General features: G+C 40.1%; 1 pseudogene; it reads left to right on the top strand.

The window, feature by feature from the left end:
- LOC150065097 (presenilin-associated rhomboid-like protein, mitochondrial pseudogene) overlaps positions 1-10,841 on the top strand; it is a 29,080-nt pseudogene extending 18,239 nt beyond the window's left edge.
- Positions 10,842-14,770: the final 3,929 nt, after the last annotated feature.

Raw genomic sequence — 14,770 nt, 5'->3', positions numbered from 1 at the left:
GGTGAGCCAAGCAGGATAGATGTGATTAGCCAACTGCTGTGTAGGATAGGCTTTTGCCATTTTATCAAATATGTCCTCCTGACAATAGAGAAGAGACAATTAGCAAGTTGCATTCTCCCCGATCTTGGCAGGGAGGTTTTCACCAGGAGCCAGTATGGCAACACAGGAAATGGAACAGGCCCATCCATAGCCGAGAATTCTTCTGTATCATACTGGTTTACGTTCTCTACCATGTGAGTTCAACCCACAAACATGGCCACTACTATGGTTTGATAGTTCTTATACCAGCAAGGAAGAATCCTGACCTACTTGTAAAAAGAATGCTTTAAAAAAAACACTTTTGGGGCCGGGAGTTTGGCCTAGTGGTAGAGTGCTTGTCTAGCATGCACGAAGACCCGGGTTTGATTCCTTGGTACCACATACATAGAAAAAAGCCAGAAATGGTGCTGAGTCTCAAGTGGTAGAGCTCTAGCCTTGAGAAAGTCCAAGGACAGTGCTCAGGCCTTGAGCTCAAGCCCAGGACTGGCAAAAACAAAACAAAACAACAAAAAAACCCCACTTTTATTCCAATGTAAGAGGATGACAACAAACTATGTAAACAGGTAAGATTATCCCAAAAAGTAAGTGGATTTTGACAGACAAATGTGCTCAAAGATAATTTCTAGAAATACAAATTCTGGCTTAAAAATGGTAGTCACTAAAATAGAAAATATTCATTCTATGAAGAGATGAGAGCACATGTGTTAGTCAAGGAAGAGAGGGAAATGTTAAGATCCTAAGACAGAAAAGAGCTTAAAATGTCTGAGCCATTTTCCCATAGGCTGAATTTCCTTAGGCTGGGATCATTAATCCTAGCTTTCTAATAACCCCCTCTGCGGATATTTTGGATTTTTACAAATTACCAATAAGCACTGGATGGGTGCATACTGTCGGCACAATTCAAATAAAAATACATCACTTATTCAAAAAGCCATGCCTAATATAGGCCGACAGCTTCCAGACTAGAAATATATTTAGCCCAATCTAGTGATATTACAACTAAACAATCTTAGCAAAGTCCAAAAACCTTCTGTGAATGCCCAAAGACGATCATGAACAGATACAAAACCAATAAATGAAAGTGATGGGAAAGCAAACTCCAATTCAAAGCATAGAAGGGTTCAGAGTGCTTGAAGATCACAAGAAACCGAAGGTCCATAGGCTTTTTCTCTTGAAGGTCCAGCTCATGTATTTTGTAATCTTGGCAGGCCATGCCATTTCTGTAGCAACCACGAGATCTGCCACTGTGGCTCAAAAGCAGCCATAGATAATCCACAAGCAAATGAACATGGCTTAAGTTCTAACAAAACTTTGCTTAGGCAAATAGGCATGCAGGAGGCAAGATTTAACCTCCAGATCACAGAATGCCCATTGTTGGACTATGTAGAGAAGGCATAATGGCAGAGCAAGCATCTCACCTAGCCTCTAGACAGGTTTTACCTGACCTGAAACAGTCTTAACGTAGAATGTACTTAAAAAGAAGATTTCAGTGAAAAATACAGATCCCTAGTTTTTCTTCAGGAAGAGGATGATTAGTAACCCAATGCTTACATTCCTATGTGTCAACAAGTGTCAACAATTATCTGGGATGGCAAAGCAGCTGCCCATTTTAGAAGGAAGAGAAGCTCTGAAGTTCTCCACAGACCTGCTGCCTGCCCGACTACAGCTTGAGTCCAGCAGCCACATCACATCTTACAAACTCATCCTTTTCTCTTAGAGTAGAAAATTATTTCCCTAAACCTGCATCAATATCAGATATGGCGACAAAAAAAAAGACAGACCGAAAAAGATGTATTTCCAAGAAAAAAGGGAAAAGGCATATGGATCTAATATGCATAGAAAGGACACTGTGTTGAAAGAATCTGTGTTTCTGTTTCTCAGTTGGTTTTTCTCTATTTTGAATTCACTATATTTATATCACGTTATGTCCTTCTGACATAGCTAAGTACCAATAAAAAAAACTAGCTTAAATCTATGTCTGCGTCTGATTCCCTTATACCCGATATGTTTTCTGGCTGATAATCACAGATATAGACCAATGTACAGGTAATAAGTGCCCGCCATAGAAGAACGAAAGCTGGGGGAAAAACCTCAGCTGGAAACATTTGAGTTAGGGGTTTTACTTGGAACTGAAGCCTGGACTGGTAACCTTCTGTGCCTGTAATTTAGAACCTAGGATGTACCTGAGTCTCCCCGGTGGCAGGACAGTAATGCAGTCATCCTATGCCTTTGACCTAAGAATTGATTCACCCCACAGGAAACTGTGTATTTCATAAGCAGAGGCCTAGGTGCTAGCATCATAAACAGAGCTCAAAGTGAAAAAGATTCAAACGATCTCTTGCAATGAGGAAGAAAGCCAAAACTAACATTTCAGTCATGGGGCTGGTGATGGTTATAGGGCAAGCTGAGAAAAATTCTCTGTATCTCCAAGCAAATCTTTTTACTTTCTTCCTCTCCTAAGAATGATCAGCTAATATGGAATGCCTTCGCCATTTTATTCCAGCCTCTGGAGAAAGTTTATATGCCAATTCATTCACTTGGCAATTGCATTTGTCAGCTTTGCTCTTTATCCCTCCTTTCTAATTTGTGCTTTTTGAATTCCGCCTTTAGGGGCGGGATATAAAAACCTGAGACGAAGAGCTGGATAGTTCTGGCATACACATAAACCTATGTGAAAGCTCTTTTCCTTACAGAACATTCTAGTAAGTCCAAAATATTTATGTAACCCAAAACAGAAAAATTGTACTGCCAATACCTAGTTTTCACTGAGTGATTGTTCTCCTTAATGTACTATGTTATCTCTCATCTCTTTTGCTGTCCCTTGGTTATCTCATATTGTTACAGTGTTTTACCTTGTTATCTGATATATTGTATATATGTTTATTTGGTTATTTGAAATAGGATAAGGAAGGGGGGAAAACAAGATGAGGAGTGGGGAGGGGGGAGGGAAATGGGGACCAAGACATTAGAAAGAGTATCAATGTTTGTGAAGTAATGCACCTTCTATCTGGAGAATATAATGTAGCCCTTCTATTAATTACAATAAAAAATGTAAGAAAAAAAGAGCCAACAAGTGGCTGGAGATTATTAAAAAAAAATCAATGGGCCTTTGATACAGCTTTTAAGTTCCCTGTAATGTTACATTAGTTTTGTTACAGCAAGCAAATACAAGCATAAGATGGCACAAAGATACATCCCAAGGTAAAATCATTTGTAAATAGATAGCTAGTGGACAGTATAGTGAATCTTGAACAATGGTCATGCTTTCTGTGTTTGAGAGATTAAATTGAATAGGTCTTCGGTCTGGTTGGTTGATCGTTAGAAAACAGGAGGGCAAGAGATAGTGTTGCAGCAGCAGTTGAAAACATCTTGTAAGGAAACTTTGGGTGAGAACTGTTACATGATGCTGCTAGACTGAGGCTCCCATACGTGCCAGTACATGCTGAAGGAGTTTCTACTCTCCTTTTCCTATCTAAGGATACTGAAAATAATGAAATTGCAGATGATGTGAGCATTGCTCTGTACTGTGAACCAAAGGCCAGAAGTTAACTCGTGTCTCATCATACTATATATGTATGTGTGTATACATATATATTTATGTAATATAATATTTATAACAAAATAGATCTCAGATCCATTATCCTGGTTTGAGGATGACAGAGATACTCAAACCACAGTGACTAGAATGCAGTGATTGTGTTCAACCAACAAGGAAAAGATTTGTTATTTTGTTTCCTCATAGTGTTCAGGCAGAAAAAAAAACAAAACACTAACACAATAATAAAGGCAACATTTCAAATTAATCATTTTTATGTAAGACATTAGCTACATAGAATAATATCAAGTTCTTGGCTCTCTCCAGAGAGTTTAGCTGTCTCTTGTAATAAAATAACAGGATCCTCCAAGAGACCCATTGTTACGGGCAGTAAGTCTTTTACTACACACTGCACAGAATCCCAAATGCTTCACATGAGTGACACCAGTGACACGTTCTCTACATTATAAAAAGCACGCCTGTGGCAACCCTAGCCAGAAGGGAAAAAAAATTTGAATTAAATGGCCATCCACACCTGGAAATTCATTTCTCACGCACGACTTTTTCTTTGGAAATCCATCAGCTGACTGTCCTCGGTGAATTTCTTGAAGTACCTACGCCGTGGTTTGCCCCCAGCCCACTAATAAACCACAACAGAGACCACAGAAACCTCCACTTTATACACAATGAGCTTCTTCAGCCTTCCATGCCTCACCCCCACACCCTTCATAGTTATTTACCACATTTTACACATGTCTTTTATTTCATGCCTTTATTAATCCAAGTTTTCCCTGCCCCCACTCTTGCAGCAACAAGAGAAGCTGTAGCAAATCAATGAATCAGAGCTGAGAAAAAGGGACCAACCCTGTGTAGCCTTTCGACCCACCAGGCACCAGCCTTTCTGCTTGTAACCCAAAGTCTTACAATACTTTCTAGACAAGCCTGAAAGCAGAAACGAGAACGGGTTTGTCTCCCAAGTGAATGCTTAAAGTGGAAAGACCAGTGCTGTTTACACTGGGAAAGAAAGGGTGGCAGACAGTAATCCTTCACCAAGGATTACTGGGAAAAGGAAAGCAGGGTAGAAGTTCTGTTTTCACTTTCCAATGACAGAATTAAGTCAAGGAAGGAGGAGAAGGGGGGAGGTGGTGGCTGAGTGTCTAGGATGGAAGAGACATGCATGGCTTCGTGTGTTTGTCCTCTGGGCTCAGTTACACACACCTCACCATGGCTAAATTAAAAGGTCTGTGTTCTACTGAAAGATTGGCAGCAACCAATCAATGAGGAATTGGAGATCCTGGGGTCTTTTAATGCCAGTCCTGCCTTGAAACATGCATAGCACACTAAACTTATCTCCCAACACACTCTGAAAGGTTTTCAGGGTCAGTCTGGCCAGGCTTTTTTATTTCTTTGCCATGCATTTTTGTTATTATAATAATGTATTATATATTATATTATGTGTTATATATTACATATTTTATATAATTATATAATCATATATCATCTACAGAGGGGTTACATTTACATAAGTCAGAGTACATTTCTTTTTGGACATTATCACCCCTTCCCTTACTGTCTCCAAGTTTTTGCCTCCTGCTCCCATACCTGTATAGTTCATTTTTAACATACTTTTTTATCCTCTGTTCCTCCATTTCTGTGCCCTGCCAAAGGAAAGAAAACAAAAGCAGCAATGAAAAAGAAACCTCTTATTTCCATTTCTTGGAGTTCATTTCAATGCATGCTATTTTATAGGATCAGAGGTACATAGGCATTACACCATTGTATAAGAATAACCTCCTAAGAATAACCTACTTTGGTCTCTGTGTGTGTGAATGCCCAGAGGTCTGCATGATTTATCATATTCCACCATTCGTAAATGAAAGTGAAGTTAACCAGATCCCAGAGAAACATAGATTGCATGATTTTCTTCATTCATGGCAGCTAGAATCAACAAATAAACACGCTGGATGGTTCAAAAATTTTACAAAAAGAAAAGGTTGAAGATTCTTAATACCTATCAGTGGATGGCAAATATTAAATCAACTAACCAAGAGGAAATTAGAAGAATCCCCAAGAATCTTTACTGTGTTTCAGAATAACTTGGACATTAGCTCATAAGCTTCAGAATGTCTGTCCCATTGAAATCACAACTGATGACAAAGTAAGCCACATGGCTTTGGACCCCTCTACCCACCCCTCCAGAAGAATGGTTCTCACTTCTATAGAATAGGTAAGGCTTTCCACCCTTTTTAGTCAGCTGATCCTGGGCATGTGGAAGTAATTGAGCTTGCGATGATTTCTTTACAGATGCAGGTAAAAGGAGCAGCAGATACATCCTAACGCAAAGGGACCCTATGGCCAGTACATGGAGAATTTCCTTTCAGACCTGGGTGGAGAGGTGCCAATCAAGATTTCAAGGCATTGGATCAACATTCAGGGTGTGGAGAAATCCAAATAAGAAGCACAGCAAAGTGTCTCATGGTATAGAAGGAAATGGGCACAAAATAGAATTTAAATTGATTTCTAGAAAATACAGAGGTGTAATACTGCTTTTAAGATTTGGGAATTTGTGGACTGAAATTCATAATTCTATGTTGCTATAAGTTCAGTATTTCCCCACCATATCTTTCTCCCTTCCCCTCTCCTTCCCTTTCCGTCCTTCTCTCTCCCTCCCTCCCTGTCTCTGTTTCTCTCTCTCTCTCTCTCTCTCTCTCTCTCTCTCTCTCTCTCTCTCTCTCTCTCTCTCTCTCTCTCTCTGACACACACAGAGATTCTTTTATATCTTATCTCTTGTATTAGCCTTTGATTATTTTATGGGAACATCAAATCTATAGTGATGTTTTGCTTTTTCCAGTCTTCAATATTGGGGACTCTATTCCCTAGTTCTTTGTGAAACAGGGAGCCACTTCATGTGGGGCTGTAATGGGTATAAGATTTAACATAAGGCATCCCTGATTGCAGTAGAAAGTGCACACTGTAACATGGGCCTGGCAGGAATCAAGATACTGCTGCTGTTTCTCCCCATCACCCTGAATGTGGCTGTGATTGTTCCATTCGCTTGCAGTGTCAGTTCCTCGTTATGCAAGCACAGCTAACACCTGTCCTCTTCAATCATATGTGATTGTGTGTGATCTTTTTAAATGCTTCTAGCTTGTTCAGTCTTCGAATACTGTTTTACACTGACCCAATTTTAATCAGAAAACTTACAAACATTTGACAGGGTCACAGTCCGTGATCAAAGAGCTCTAAGACTGAACCATAGCCCTGTTACTCCTCTATATACCAGTTTTCCTTAAGACCATTTGCAACTCCTATAATTCACCATGCTTACATTTTCTAGAGTCATATACATAAATAGAATAGATAACTATACACAAATACATTTTGCTATTTACACATTTTATTATTTTCTGGAAAAAAAGTAATTGACAAAGAGGATCTATCACCTTTGCTTTCAGAGAAAAAGATTCTACACACACACACAAATCCATGCTCAGTGTGTCTTCTATGCAACATGACCTATTTTAGAAGTAAAAATGATCCAAACATTTTTTTTCTTATGGGGTAAAGTAAAAGGAATGCTTGGAAGGCTTATAACTTGACCCTCAACCATGCAGCAAATTAGAGTGGGCTTTGCTCTATTGGAGTTATCTCCAAAATGAAGGAATCGGGGATGAGGACGATTCAAGGCTAAAGGGCCCTCAGGTGACTCTTGTCTGAGATGAAATATCTCTTTGACAGTTCACAGTCAAGAGAGGACATGTGCCCTCTCTTCTCTGTGTTTCAGTCTGCTTTGCCCGTATAGGAAGAGAAATGAACAGTTCCTAAGAGTAGCCTTTAACAAATAACCACCACCACCTCACCTATAAATGTCTTACCTTTCTTCTCTCATGGGATGGAATAATTCAAGATATTCCATACTGGCTACCAGAATCCCCTGATAAACGAAACCCTCATTTTCAAATGGCCAGTTTCCTTGGTGAGTTTCCTCTTGTTCCTGACATCTCTTTAATAGACTGCCATCTCCAAAATTCTTGCCTTGCAGTTTGGGGAAACAAGCTAATATATTCAGAGTCTCTCATGGGCCCCAAATTAAAACCTTAGTGGGGTAAAAAGGGTGACCCAATTTGAACCACATGACCATTTGTGGTCCAGTCTTCTGTAATTAGAGGAATACATTGTAGAATAATGTTACTCAGATAACCCTATCATTGGGAGTTATATGTAGGAGCAGTTCCCAGAGGAAAGGGTGGGCAGAAAGGCTCTCTAAACCAGGCTACAATTACCAGTGCATTCAGCTTCCTAACCAAATATTAACTAAGTATGTCTCCCTGTTAAAAAAACACAATGCCACACTTGAAATCCTGCCTTTACAAGACATATGTATCCCAGAAAAAAGCGCGAATTACCAATTATTTAAGGCCTATCTTGCTAGACACTTTACGTGCAACCTCTCATTTTTTCCACACTTACACATTTTGAAATGTGAAGGCAGATCAGTAAAGGTCTCTGAGGTGTGCAGCTTTTCAAACAGCCAACACATCTAAGTAAGGCACAACTTTATTCACATCACCAACCTCATTACAAGTTGTTACAAAGATCCATCCTCTTACAAAAATAGAATCACATGTACAAATAACGGTATCTAGATAGTTTGAATATTTGACTTCTATTGCTTTGTCACAAATAGACACTTTCAAATGGTTCTGTAGAGAAATTACTTCTGGACTACTAATTCTGCCATTTTATCCTGGCATTCTATCTAGTTCAGCCTAAATGGCTACTCTGAAAGTGATTCTATCAACATGTAACCTCCTTCAGAAATGTTGCATTAGTAAAAACAAAGTTTACAAAAAAAAAAGTGGCAATAGATTCGGCAGGCTCTATTCATACCAATAACTTACCAGGTGGTAATTGTGCAACTTCCACAGTCTCTCCCAGTGTTTCCTAAGGCCTCCAAAGGAGCCAGTCTGTCAGCCACACTCACTGTAGACCTCCAACTTTTTCCCCTCTGGTCATAACTGCTCCTGTAGCTGAGAAAGAGCCACCCACCTGCATGGTATGTGGGTGACATCATCTTGAATAACTACGCTTGAGACAGTCAGGGAACTATCCATTCACCTCCACCAGACTCTTGCTGGATTGTGAGTGGAGCTGGGAGACTACATTCCCTCCCTTTGTGCTCCATATTCCAACCTCAGGAAGAAATAGTCCAACCCAGAACCCATTTCCAATCAATTTCTGCCTTTTCTACTCCATCAAAACAAAAGCCTCAACTCCTATCCAAGATCGCAGGTGGATAACAGACACTACAAATTGCTCTTCACTCAGCTTTTGTCCTCTATCCAAGAAATGTTGGCTCCACTTCAAATAATGAGGGTGTGAAGACACCATGACAAGAGTCCGTTTTGTCAGGTCTGTAATAGCAACAGCATTACAATGTATTATAATTCCAGGAAAAAGAAAACTGGCCAGCAGTGCATGGCACCAAGCTTGTCTAGGCAATGTACACGCCATTGGGCTGAGCACATCAGCCACATAGAATGTGACACGGGCTTGGTGGGACTCAAGTTCACAAACCAAAACCAAGGAACGCTGACCAAAAAACCCCAAATACACACTCAGTGCATAGCTTAAAACGAACCAGGTGTCAACAGGCTTGCTTTATTATGGGCAGACAGCTCTGCCTGCTGGATGACATGATATATAATCCATGGAACTCTGAGTGACATCAGTCTCTGTACACCATACCTGCCCATTTCATTTTTATAAAAAGAGGAGATTGGGAACATGGCAGTGTAACACTGTGGGTGAGATATGGCTCCACCAGTGGCAGCAGCAGCTAGAAGGAACTCTCTGATGCTCTGACCATTTCCACAGCTGCCTGGATGCAGATTTAACTTCTTTTATTTTTTTAATTTAATTTTAATTTTTTTGTCAGGGTGATGTATAGAGGGGTTACAGTTGCATTTGTAAAGTAGTGAGTGCATTACTTCTTGAACCTTGTTACCCCTTCCCATGTTTTTCTCCCACTTCCCTTCCCCCACTCCCTTCAAGTTGTAAAGTTCATTTCCAACCTATTGTCTTGTGACTATCACTGTTCACCCTTTGTCCTTTGTCTCATCACCTTGTTGGTCCCCTTCCCTTCCTTAATTCAAATAAATAAATAAACGTGTATGCAATCCACCAGGTACCAAAGTTAGATACAGTAACAACAGAGTATAAGCCATAAGGAGGAAAAAAAAGAGAGAAAAGAAATAAGTTCACATAGTACATTAAAAGCAACAACTTCAAAGCTTAACCTCTTGTTTCCCTATCCTGGAGTTCATTTCACTTAGCCTCATCCTATATGGTTATATGTATATAGCTATTGAGCTACTGTGACATGCTAGGAAAATCCTAGACATATACTAATTATTACAAATGAGGGAAACCATGGAGCCTATGTTTCTTTGGGTATGGCTTACATTACTTAATGTGATTTTTTCCCAAAATATTTCCATTTCCTTACAAATGGGGCTATACCAATCTGATTTATTTAACCAAAAAAAATAATAAAGTTGTGAATTGAGGTAGAATTCCAAAGATCAGACACAGGGGTTATGCAGGGACCCTTACAAGGAGAGTATTTTGGTGTTTCCTTATCCCTCCTCCTACCCCCATCAAGATTCTCATGATACTTTTTTCATTGTTGAGTTTACAGGATGTCCATTTGGCCCAGCTGCTCATTGGTCATATAAGTTACTGAAATCCAGAGTCCAGAGTTAATCTGATGGCCTAAAAGTTGATTGGTTGGATAACAGAAGGAGCTCTCAGAATGCAGATCAGCAAGCAGAAGAATAACCTAAATATCAGCCAGTGACCATGCGTCAGGAGTCATAGCAGCAAATGTCTTTATATTCTGTTTATGGAGAGTACCTTTTTTACAATAGACAATGATCAGATATTTTGCATCAGATACAGTCTCCATGGCTCCCTTGTTCTCCAGTGTTGATATGAACATTTAATCTTTTCTTCTTATTTCCCCAGGGAAGCAAATATATACATTTTGTAGTGCTTCTGTCCCAGCATCATAAATATTCAAGTGAAGAGCTATGCTTGGCAGTGGACTTGTCTGCAGGTGTTATTTCCAATTGTGCCAGTTATGTGTGTAAAGTTGCCACAGGAAGCTGGAGCCTTTCACGTGGTACATTGGGTGTGATTATGACTGTGCTTTCTTTCAATGGTCAGCACTAAGATCCTGGATGGAAGGCTCACAGTTATCTTCTAATAGCAAGTCTGACTTGCTATTAGAAATCTGGGTTCAAATGGATTAAGTGGTTTGTCCTACTACACAGTGCTAGGCACCACACGGATAGGAGTGAAACCCCAGCAAGCTGACTGTAGTCCTGCCATATACATTAGACTACAGTGTACCACTTTAAAATTATATTGGCAGCACTGAAGGGTATATTGCTGGTTATCAGCTGATTCTCCTGGGTTTCCAAGTGAGAGGGGGTGGGTGAAAGAACATTTGCAGAAATGACCAGTTGAAAGGACTGCCCATCCCCCTGTGTCATTATTGAACCTGGAAGGACAGGCAGTTTTGTTTGCCCCTTCTCCCAAGTCATCATATTAGGGTAGAATTGGGTGTCATTTTCAAAATACTTTGAGGCCAGTGTCTCATCATCACTGTTCCATGGGGACAAAGCCATAAGACAATAGCGTGTGACCACTGGGCCCACTATTATGAGGTAACAACTGCTCCATTTCTATACCTCACTAATGCTTTGTAAGAAATGACCTATATTCCACAAATTAAAAAAAATTAAAATTCAAGAAATCGAAGTATTGAGTCAATGTAACTGCTTAGAGCCCAACTGGTATAAACCATAGTTTCATGTCACAAATTAGTTGTTCATATATTGCCCTATTTTTCCCTGCTTTGAGTCTGTATGAAGTCAAGATCATATAATTTGAGGTAAACATGACATATGTAAGTAATAAGTCAGACTTAAGAACCCCACTACAAAATGGAGAAAGTAGGCCTAGTGGTAGAATGCTTGCCTAGCATGCACAAAGACCCAGGTTTGATTGCTGGATACCACATGCACAGAAAAAAGCTGGAAGTGGTGCTGTAACTCAAGCAGTAGAGCTCTAGCCTTGAGAAAGCCCAAGGACAGTGCTCAGGTCCTGAGTTCAAGACAGGACTGGCAAAAAATAAATGGAGAAAGTAAACTGAATGTAAAGGGAAATTCATAATTCTCACAACCCCTTTCAATCTTCAAAATTGTCACAAAACATCCTGTGGAAGCAGATGGCCTCTGTTCATTCTCTATTGTGCTCACTTCTTAACCCCATCCCAAACTTGCAGCCTTCTGCTGGAGGCATGCCCATTGCCTAGGAAATCTGGCAAGCTAAGAAAACAGTGGCTTCACCCTGGCCTGTGTATAAAGTCTGAATAAGATACTACTCTATTGAAAAAATTGATTTTATAAACTCCTTGGACAGCTCCTGGGATTCAAGGTTTTTGGGGTTTTGGGTTTTTTTTTTCACTCTACATTTTCCTTCAGGCTTCCCAAATATCAGCAGAAACAGAGAAGATAGAGACCAAAGTAAAAGGTATGATAATTTAACATCCAGGAACTAGGTGAAAGATGCTAGTTCCAGCCAGAGGAGTTCATAGAACTAGATCCTGCTCATCTTAGGGCACCCAGAGTAGAGAATCATGAATATTTATGGAGGAATAAGGGAAGTGTTGGGAAACTCAGCAGGGGCCATTCTACCCTAACAGCTGGGGATCACTTGGGTGTTAAAATGAAATTTTAAGGGACATCACAGATAAAAATCATATTAGAAGCGAATTATGCCTGTGCTCCAAATAACAGAGTAGAAGGCAATTTTGAGTTTTAAGTGTTTTTCAAACATCTGCTTGCTGTTAAACCTTATTCATCTTGTACTATAAAGTTGGATTCTGTTTCCCCCCAAAACTCCCATATTTTTATGTTGGGATGACCCAGCTCTGGGGGTTTATGAAAATGTTCAAAAGGAAAATAGCACGCACATTTGTATCTGTGTATATGTCTCTGGGTCTGGGTCTGTGTGTGTCTGTGTACATATCATGAGCTTACTTCACAAAAAGTATTCATTTTAAAGAAGTGACATGGATAGTGGTTGAAAGCATGGATTCTGAAGCCAGACTCCATGAGCCCAAATTACATCACCATCATTCCCGATAGGTTGTATGTCCTTAGGAAGGTTATTTCACATCTCTGAGTTTGATTTTGTACACTCCTTGGCCAACTTGCTAGGATTAGAAGTTTCCAATCTGAAGAAATTCAGGTTTTCAGTCTGAAGAAGTTAGGTCAGAACAGTGCCTTCCTTCTTATATGACTGTTAAGAAACTGGAATGAGATTCTAACCCCTAACAAGCACTTTAGCTGTACTAGCTTTCACCAGTGTTTATTAGTACTATTTTCCCTTAACTGGAATACTTAGGTTAATTGTATGAAAGGGAGCTATATGCTTACTTCAGAAAGGTTTTAAAAGTCATAATGAGCATAGTACCTAAGTTAAATGCTATGTGCAGCAGTATTTAAGTGGACTTTTTCTAAAAGACACAAACAGTATGTGTGAGGCTTGAACTCAGGTCCTGGGCAATGTCCCTATGCTTTTGAGCCCAAGGCAAGTACTCTACCACTTGAGCTACAGTTCTACTTCTAGCTTTTTGGTTGTTAATTGAAGATAAGAGTTACAGATTTTCTTGGCTGGTCTGACTTTATACCATGATTCTCAGATATCAGCCTCCTGAGTAACTAGGATTCTGGGCATGAGCCACTGGTTCCTGGCTGTGGACAACTAATTTAAAAACAAAAAATATTGGCTGGGAGTTTGACCTAGCAGTAGAATGAATGCATGCCTAGCATGCACGAAGACCCGGGTTCGATTCCTTGGTACCACATACATACAAAAAAGCTGGAAGTGGTGCTGAGGCTCAAGTGGTAGAGCACCAGCTTTGAGAAAGTCCAAGGACAGTGCTCAGGCACTGAGCTCAAGCCCAGGACTGGGAGAAAAACAAACAACAAAAAAACCCACACCTTTGTCAACAGCTCTTCTCACTGGGTAACTCTGAAATGACTCTACCATTCTTTAGCCACAGAAAATAATGACTTCTAACTAAATCAAAATTGTCATTAATGGTTTAATGCCTGTGTTCTCTGCGAGGAAACACTTCTTTCTTATCAAAGTCGTCTGCTTCCTTTCCATTAATCTTGAGAGAATTTACTGAAGGGTTCCTGTGTTGGCCAGCTGGCTTGACCCTCGTTGTTTGCATTTTAGTTGCATATATACCTTTCCTGGTTCACTTCAATTGAGATATCCTATTCAAGGAGCACGTTGAGTTTTAATTGACATCCTATTAATTAAGCCACATTCTTTTCCAGATTATAAACCTGAGCTCCACCATTCTGAGCAGAGGAGTGGGGCCTGCTAGGTTAGGGATACAAGGAGCAGGGATACAAAGAGCCTGCTCTGAGGGTTTGCTTGCCAGGTATTTTGGCTGCTGATGCACCTTTCTGCAGAAGTAAACATTGCTTGGCCAAGTTCCTTTAGAATTGGTGTCTTTATTCCCATAAGATACCTCACCATTCCAACCGATTTTTAATACCTTACTTTCTCTTTATTCATTGACTCAGTTTTCCCTGTGTTCCCATTTCGGGACAGGGGAGTAGTTGTTCATCTGGTCTGGACTCAGATGATTTCCTTCTCACTTTGGAGGGTTTTAAACTTTCTTTTGCTCTCCAATTCCAAGCTCATTATTATCTTCTTCATTAGAAATAAAGCCACTATGGCTCCATTTAACATGTAGAAAATGCAAGCGTGATCATGCCAGATGACTGTTTATATGCATTCAAAACTAACAAACCCTTGCAAGGTGAAAACTGAAATTCGTAAGGAGAGCTGAGTGCTGGGTGATTCTTCACTGTTGTTCACAGTGCTGCAGCATTTCTGCTCAAGGCTAGGGCTCTACCATGTGAGCTCCACTTCTGGCTTTTTGGTGATTAGTTGAAGATAAAAGTCTCACACGGTCTTTCCAGTCCTGGCTGGCTCTGAGCCACAATTCTCAGATCTCAGCCTCCTGAATGGCTGGGAGTTTAGCCATGAGCCATCAGCATTCAGCTAATGCATTCTCTTCAGATGAAGGAGGGTGTATATTAGAAT

Source organism: Megascapheus bottae, chromosome 3 (genome assembly GCF_031878675.1).
Source record: "Megascapheus bottae isolate mThoBot1 chromosome 3, mThoBot2.hap1, whole genome shotgun sequence".
Taxonomy (NCBI): domain Eukaryota; kingdom Metazoa; phylum Chordata; class Mammalia; order Rodentia; family Geomyidae; genus Megascapheus; species Megascapheus bottae.
The sequence above is the reverse complement of the archived record's forward strand: the minus strand, read 5'-3'. Positions and strand labels throughout refer to the sequence as shown.